The sequence below is a fragment of the Drosophila rhopaloa genome, unplaced genomic scaffold, assembly GCF_018152115.1.
Source record: "Drosophila rhopaloa isolate 14029-0021.01 unplaced genomic scaffold, ASM1815211v1 contig_3, whole genome shotgun sequence".
Lineage (NCBI taxonomy): Eukaryota > Metazoa > Arthropoda > Insecta > Diptera > Drosophilidae > Drosophila > Drosophila rhopaloa.
Genome location: NW_025335123.1, coordinates 18,550,809 through 18,558,642, shown reverse-complemented (window position 1 = coordinate 18,558,642; position 7,834 = coordinate 18,550,809). Strand labels below are relative to the sequence as shown.

Below are 7,834 nucleotides of genomic sequence, written 5' to 3'. Positions count from 1 at the left end.
CGCAGTGGGCGTGCGGTAGGGGGCGTGGCACACACACAAACACACTGCTTTGTATTTTTTTTTTGTGTGTATTTTTACCCATTTTTCGCAATTTTTTTTTAGTGTTCTTCACTCTTTTCTGGTCTGTTATTTTTATGCGCCTTAGTCTGGAGTTTGTCTTTCGCCTCGTTCCTTTACTTCTTCGTTTTTTGTTGTAGATTGCATCCAAAATTTATGTTGTGTATATGTGTGTGTGGGGGGCGGTAAATGGGCGTGGTGGTGTGGGTGGATGAGCGGTGCAGGACTTGGCCAAAATGGCCGCTCCAAGTCGATTATTTATAAGCACTGACAGCGTCGCGTCAACTTGATGATAAACTATGTTTGCCGCGGCGTCCTAATTGAAAATAATGTTAGTCTGCCCACCGCCCAACAGCCCCCTCCCGCCGCCCATTTTCCACCAACAAATGCACTTAAAAATAAGTACAATAATTTCGATTTATCACAGCCTAACAGTTCGGCGAAAAATCAAATCGGAAATCTTTTCTTTTCGACTTTTAACACAAAAAAAAAACACAATCAATAAAATTAAATGCATTTAAAAGAAAATATATTAATTTATCTATATAAAAACATAAATCTCCTCATAATTACTAGATTATAATCTAAGAAATAGTCTGTCTACAGAGAACAATGATAAATATACTTTGTTTTTGACTTTATGAAAATTATTCAGAAATGTTTGGTATTTATTTTACAACAAAACCTACTATTATAGGTACATATATGGTTTATATTTAAAAAACAATAGTAGTACAATTCGATTGCAGTTCAATAACAATTGCAGTACATTTTAAATTTTAACTATGTAATATAAATACAGTATAAGTTAAAACTATAACAATATTGAACTGAGTAATAGTGTTGAAATGGTATGTTTAAAAAAATTGGGGGATTAAGTTGTTAATATTAACTATAAAGGCTTAAATCTATGTTTTAAAACGTATTCTTATAGTATCCTAAAGCATTTTCTAATGTAATGTTCGATGATAGACCCATGTTAAAGTGAGGTACTTGAAACTAATTTTATTATTTTCCTGATATCTTCTTATTTTACAAAATAAACATAGTTTTTCCCCTGTGTGATTGCGAAAACTTTTGGCCAGGCAGGAGCCAAAGGAGCTGTAGGCGCACTGGACGTATACGCAATGTCACGTAGGCGGTGGGCGGGCCAGAAAAGAGACAGTCTACGAGGGGGTGTGCAAGTTGGGGTGGGTGTATTGGGTGTTGTGTGGAAAAGGCGGAGGGTGAACACAAAAAAAAATGGCGCAGCCCCCGAAAAATTGCAATCAACTGCAAAATTGCCGACGTAAACGATGGCCAAAAAAGAAAAAGTACAACAAAAATTTTATATCGTCAAGAGAGGAGAAGTGGAGTAAGGAGGGGGTTGGGGGGGTGGGGGTGTGTAGTGGAAAATCGAAACTGGCAAGGACCGAGAAAAGTCGGACCCGGGAGGTGAAAAAGCGAAGGAAAACTGCAGCCAGCAGCTGCCAGGACACGTACATCCAACAAGCCTGACGCTGATGGAGTCAGGAGCCAAAAACGATGTTTGTCCCACCCCCGAAGACCCCTCCATCCCCCTCCCCTCCCCCTCCCCTCTCCAACCCACTGCGTTTTTACTTCCCTTGGATTTTTTTTTGTGTGTGTTGTTTTTTTGCGCCAAGCCCGTCGTAAAAACAAACTGAACTGAAAAGCAGCCCAAGGAAGCAGCCAAAAGGAAATCAGGCCCCCCAACCCAACCACCCACTTTCCCGCGCTGCAGCTGCATCTCTTGGGGAAATCCAGGGGCGGGTAGGGGTGGGGGGTCAGGTGGGGTTGAGGCCCAAGGAGCCCCGGCAAAAGGCCAAGGAAGCAAGGAAATCAAGTGGTTCGTTGCGAAACTTTCGGCATGCCCTTGCTTTTCCATTGCGTTCGATACCTTTTCTTGTGGGCAGAAATCCATGAAAATCCAAGGAGCTTAAGAATAGGGACCATAATTGATAGGTGGAATGTCTGAAACAATTACAAATAATTGCAAGAAAAATTGAACAAAATGGTCAAATGTCTAGAATCATAAAAATAAATTATAGAAAAGGTAAAGACATTTCATGAGACTATTTTCGTAGTAGGAAAATCGGAAACAGTTAAAATCCAATGATGTACAAAATAAAATAATAAGTATCAACAGAAATCTAAAAACTTTTTATGTGGTTGGGAAATGTGTCTTTTTCTAACGTTCTAATTTGCACTTAACCTTAACAACAAATGTGTTTTCAACGCCTGTTTAAAATAAAACTTTCTTATTAAATATAGTAAAAATCTTAACAATTGATTTAAAAATTTCTTAATCGAAATAATTAACTAGTTTCATGACCAGTCGCGTTAACTTTTTATGGCCTGCGTGACTGTTAGAGTAGAGTACACACACAGAAAAACAGGCAGAAATTCCATTAATTTTTGTCCTTCTTATCGCTCGGTGGCTCAGTGGGTTGCCGATGAAAAGGGGGGTTGGGGGGGTAGGCGAGGGGTGGAGATTTTTCAGCTTTCCCCTCATTTTCCGCCCACTGCAATCTTTCGTTTTCAGGGTTCCCTGCGTGCCGCTGTGCTGCAGCTTTGGCTTAGCAGCGTCACGTGCTGCAGCGCAAACTTAACGCATTTTCGTGCCCAAGGAGCTGCACCACCCGCAGCCACCCACCCACCGCCACCCAAAACCACTCAACCACCCACCAGAAATGAGGGGGAAAGGGGCGTGCTCAAGGGCCTTATTGATGGCAGCAGCGACATGGCTGCGAAAATTTATTGAAGCGTTAAGTTGGTGCCTTCGGAGACTCGGTTTAGTTTTCCCCCAAATCACTCCGCTTTTCCTTTGCCACCTCCCCCCCCAGCCATCCCCCTGCCAGTCACCCCCTCATCACCACTTGGCAGGTATGAAATGCTCTTTTGCATGACCCCCGACCCGCCCTTTCCCTCTCCTTCGAGTGGTTTTCAGTGTACACTTGTCCAGCTGTTGGTCAATACACGAAAAATGCATTACGACTGTGTAATTCCATTTAATTAGTTGCCCAAACAATGCCAGCAGAGATAGCTAACTAAAAAATACAAATAAATTGGGGACAAATTTAAAGAAGTCGTTTAAACTCGAATATTTCAGATTGTCACCTTAAACTACGATTTATGTTATATTATTTTTAATGTCGAAACTGTTAAAACAGAAACAACTTAAGTATATTATGTTTATTTGTCTAGTTTTTTGAATGTATAGAAAAAGCTAAGGGAAATTTTCCGATTGAGGCCAACAAAAGTAATGGCTCAAAAAAAACACAATCAGTATTATGAATTTTTTTTTGCTTTTCGTAACCAATTAATACTTTTGTTTTTGTGTATAAACGAACATACTTGTGTTTATATATTTGAACAATTTATATTTTGCGCCCTGTATTTAGGTAAACTCTTATATAATTGAATGTTGAATAATAATTTTATTAAAAATAAATGAATACCTTTCGCAGCCGGTAGGATTCGAACCTACGCTCCCAGAGGGAATCTGATTTCTAGTCAGACGCCTTAACCGCTCGGCCACGACTGCTCGATGGATATAGCCAATTCCGATTTGGCCATCACTGTTTGACCGCATTATTTTATAATTTTATATATAAATCTGTTTAGATATGACGGAAAGAATATTCGTGAAGAGTTTCTATGTAGATAAGATTATACAATCAATATAATTCGAATAAAGTACTAGTATGGCTGATATATTACTCATACGTTGAATAAAAATAGTTTAGAGATTACAAATAATTAAAATTATTTTAAAAGTATGAATACAGAAACATTAGCAATACTGGTTTTGGTGAATACCCAACTATCTCCTTTAAAATAGAAAAAAAAATTGTTGAGTAATGCGAATCAAAAAAAATATATATATTACTCATCCGCCATGTTAAAATATATATATTACTCATCCGCCATGTTGAAAGATGAAGGAATGTAAATAAAAATATTTGTATGTATGCCTCTTTACTTACGTCATGCCACTATACTTAAATAAATTAATGCTTCTACCAATTTGTGGGCCTCTCAATGAAAAGGTAATCCAATCCGGTTCACTTTTTATCACAGTGTTTTCGCTGAGTTGTGCAATTGCAAAAGTAAACTGTACTCCACTATCGACGCTTTTCCTGTCATTTTTTCCGGGCAATCAATGTTCAACTTATCCATAATTTATTTATTTTAGTCGCTCTCATGCATATTTTCCCCCAAAATCGACGGATGCAATATTCCAGGACAGTTAAACAATTTTTGCAGTGGCAGGCGATTTTCCGATTTTCCGCTTTTCCACAGGCTTTCCATCCGCTTGGGGAAAATGTTTATTTGCCGACTCTTCATGTCTATTAGGGCAAATTAATTGTGTATTTATTTTTTGTTTGCTGCTGCCTGCCATCAAAATAATTCGACATTTAACATGGCAGGTGAACTGGCAGTCGACTGTTATTTTTTTTTATTTATTTTTTTTTGGAGTGCAGGTAGGACGATCCAAATCGAATCGAAAACCACTTGAAGGCAAACAAGAAATTCCCAACCGTTGTTGTGCCATTAAAAATGAATTAAAGATAAGTTTGGGGACGGTAGACTTTTGTTTTGACGATGGGCGCCATTTTGTTTGGTTGCATTATCGATGAGGCGCCAAATTGATTCCAAGTGCAGTTACGTGCATGTAATTTGACTGGCGAAGGGTTGACTTTGACTTCGAAGGGATGATATGTCGGGAAATATCTGTTTTGGAAACAATTTTCGAATGTCAATGCATAATTAAAAGGGGCTTAAAATGTTTTTTTTTTAATGAAAAGCAAACGGTCTTATAAATCTTAAACCAAAGTTATTTGCACAGAAAACGCCTTTTGGGTATGCAACATTTATTATAATATTTTCTTTAACCATATCAATTTAGTGTGAAAAATTAATGTTTTTTTTATGCACACAACTTTTTAGCTTGTAAAATATTAATTTTTAGTTGTAAATATATTTGTAAATATTTAAGTCCTTAGTCTTAATATTCCACATTTTTCTTAGAGATTTCTGAACTTAAGTTTCTTGTAGCAGTTTTTAATTTTTACTTGTTTTTATTATTCGACTAGCTTGCAACATTTCGTGTTGCATCAACAATTCAGAGAGCGTAAAAAGTGCAGCTCAAGAGCAGCAAAGAAGAGAGCGAGGCTTGAGCCCGAAAAGAGAGAGGAAAATGGCGAGAGCTAGAGCTTAAACTGCAACCGAATTTCTACTCAAGCGTCGCAGCGGCAGCGCAGTCGGCGTCGCAGCTCAAAGAGAAACTTGGAGAGGACAACTAAAAAAGCGAGTGCTAGAGAAAAGCGAGCATGAGCAATAATTCGAGTGCAACGAGGAAGAGGAAGTGAGTGCATGTTGCAAGGGAAAAGTGAGTGAAAAGTGGGAGAGGATATTTCAAAAAGAAAATTCGACTTAATCGGGTACATTTAGGAAAACTCTGGGTTAAGGGAAAGTATGGGCTAAGAGTAAGGGTTACCAAAAGGTACGGGTTAGGAAAAATAAATGATTTGGCACCATTATAGAATTAAATCAAAGGAGTATGAGGAAAAATTATAGAAAACAGGCATCTGAAGAATTGAAGATAAGAACACTGAATGTAGAAAGACAAATAATATGAGATCATTAAAACATTCAAAAAAAACTGTGAGAGTTTTAGATCACAAAGAAGTAAAAGAGAAGGTATGGAAAAGATAAAGTAAAACGTAAGGGTTAGGACGAAAGAGAGTAAAAGTCAGTCTTGTGAAGAATTTGCAATGTAAATAAAAAGAGAAAACGTCTTAGTAAAAACCCCCGCGTAAACGTAAAAAAATAGTTATAGTTGTTAACAGGAAGGGAAAGTAAACAGTAAGGACTAGGCTTATTTTCCTAGAAGAATTCAGCGAAGACAGTACGTGAGTGCAAGTCGCACTGAATGAGTCCATTTCGAAAGTAAGAGACTGCCGAGTGCAATTTCAAAGTGAGTGCACTGCGTGGTGAAAGAGAGTTGGTCTGTGTTTGAGTGCATGGCTGACCAGCTGTTTGCTAGTGGGCGTAGAAAAGGGGGCGTGGGTGTGCTGGAGGGGGGGTGTAAAGTTGTTGAGTGTGCGATTTTTGGCTGCGACGTTGACTGCAACGCCGGCAGCGGCAGAGGCATTGAGCCGGCGCACGTGGCCACGAAACTTCGACAACGTTCGACGTTGCAATGGGTGTTTGTCCAACTTCCCCCTCGACCCCGTCCCTCCCACCACACCCCTTCACACCCCCTCACGCATTCGCAGCCGCAGTTGAGCCCACTGGCCACGCCTACGCAGAGGGGGCGGTGGAGGCGCTGGTTGGGATTGGTGCGCCGAACTGGACACTGCCACAGAAATACAACACCCCTCCTCTCTTCTACCCCGAATTCTTCAGCCTCCTCTGCCTCTTCCACTGCCTCTTCCCCCTCCTCTTCTCCTGCTCCTTCTCTTCGGGACTTTTCGGACATGGCGCGTAAAAAGGCGCTGCTCTGCTGTCGACGTCGGCGTCGACCTTTCCTGTAAAAATTTTTGGGGATTATTGATGCGAGGCGCACCGAAAAGAAGAAGAATAGGGGGTGAAAATAGGGTTAGAAGAGAGGTGTTGCAGAGAGTTTGGTAGAAGTGGGGAAGAGAGTTGGGAGCGAGGAGTTAGGGAGTTGGGTGTGGGGGGTTATTAGAGAATCGTAGAAAGGGGTGCAAAGTAACGGAAGGGTAAGTGAAGACAGAAAGAAAGAAAGTGAGGGGTTGTCGAAAAAGAGAGGGCGTAGGAAGATAGAGAAAAAAATAAAACGTGACCGACGGGGGAGGCAATATAGGAGGGATAAAAAGAAAGCAGGAGAAAGCAATTGTGGGGTGCAGAACTACTGTTATTTTTCCTTTACCACCCCTCCTTTTTTTGTCTTCTCTCCTCACCTCTCCTCTCCTCTCCTCTTTGTCCGTGGGCAAGCGCAAAAAGCAAATGAAAAATATTAAAAACTATTGATGAAGCACATTCGAAAGAGAGGCAAATACACGGCCAGAAAGAGAGGGGAGAGTGAGAGCCAGAGAGAGATGGCATGCGTGTGTGTGTGAGTGTGTGTGCGGGTGGACATAACGGCATAAATGAGGCTTTAAGCTTGTTAACAGCCAACGCAGGCAGCGCTGTCGGCGACGCAGTCGAAAAAGTTTTTAGTATAAGTTACGAAAACTAATCGTGTGTGGGAGCGAGAAGAAGCGAGGGGGCAGTACGATGGGGAGAAGGAGATAGAGATGGTGAGGGAATGATGACCCCACCAAAGTTAATATGCAATTTTTCGCGACCATTTCCCTATCCCACATATTTTTCGGGTTAATTACTCCGAGTTTTTCAGTGAATGGAATTTTTAGGGGGTGGACCAAAATGTGGGTATGGGTAAACATGGAAATTTATCAAAGTGAAAGTTATTCACATCATTAAATGGGATTTATAATAAGTCAACAAAAGTATTTGCATATTAACTAATGGAAATTATACTAAAACCTAATTAAGTTAAAATGTAATTTCTAGATAAGTGCAATAAATTTTACTAGTTTTATGCAGTTTTTGAAATAACATAACACTATTTTCCGATAAAAATATCAAAAGTCAAGTCTAATTTCAAAAATTAGTTGGGTCCTAGAGCATTGTTGAGCTATTGCTGATCATATTTTTCCGTTTTTTTTTTGAGTCGAGCTTTTCTGTTTTTTTAATGGATTGTTTTATTAAGTTACCCAGAAAAACTCAAGAAATTCTGTGCGATAAA

The 7,834-nt window shown here is 39.8% G+C and overlaps 1 non-coding gene across 1 annotated transcript; it reads right to left on the bottom strand.

Moving 5' to 3' along the window:
• Positions 1-3,519: 3,519 nt before the first annotated feature.
• Positions 3,520-3,601, bottom strand: Trnas-aga. Its single transcript has one exon. It is a non-coding gene; the product is annotated as a tRNA-Ser (tRNA).
• Positions 3,602-7,834: the final 4,233 nt, after the last annotated feature.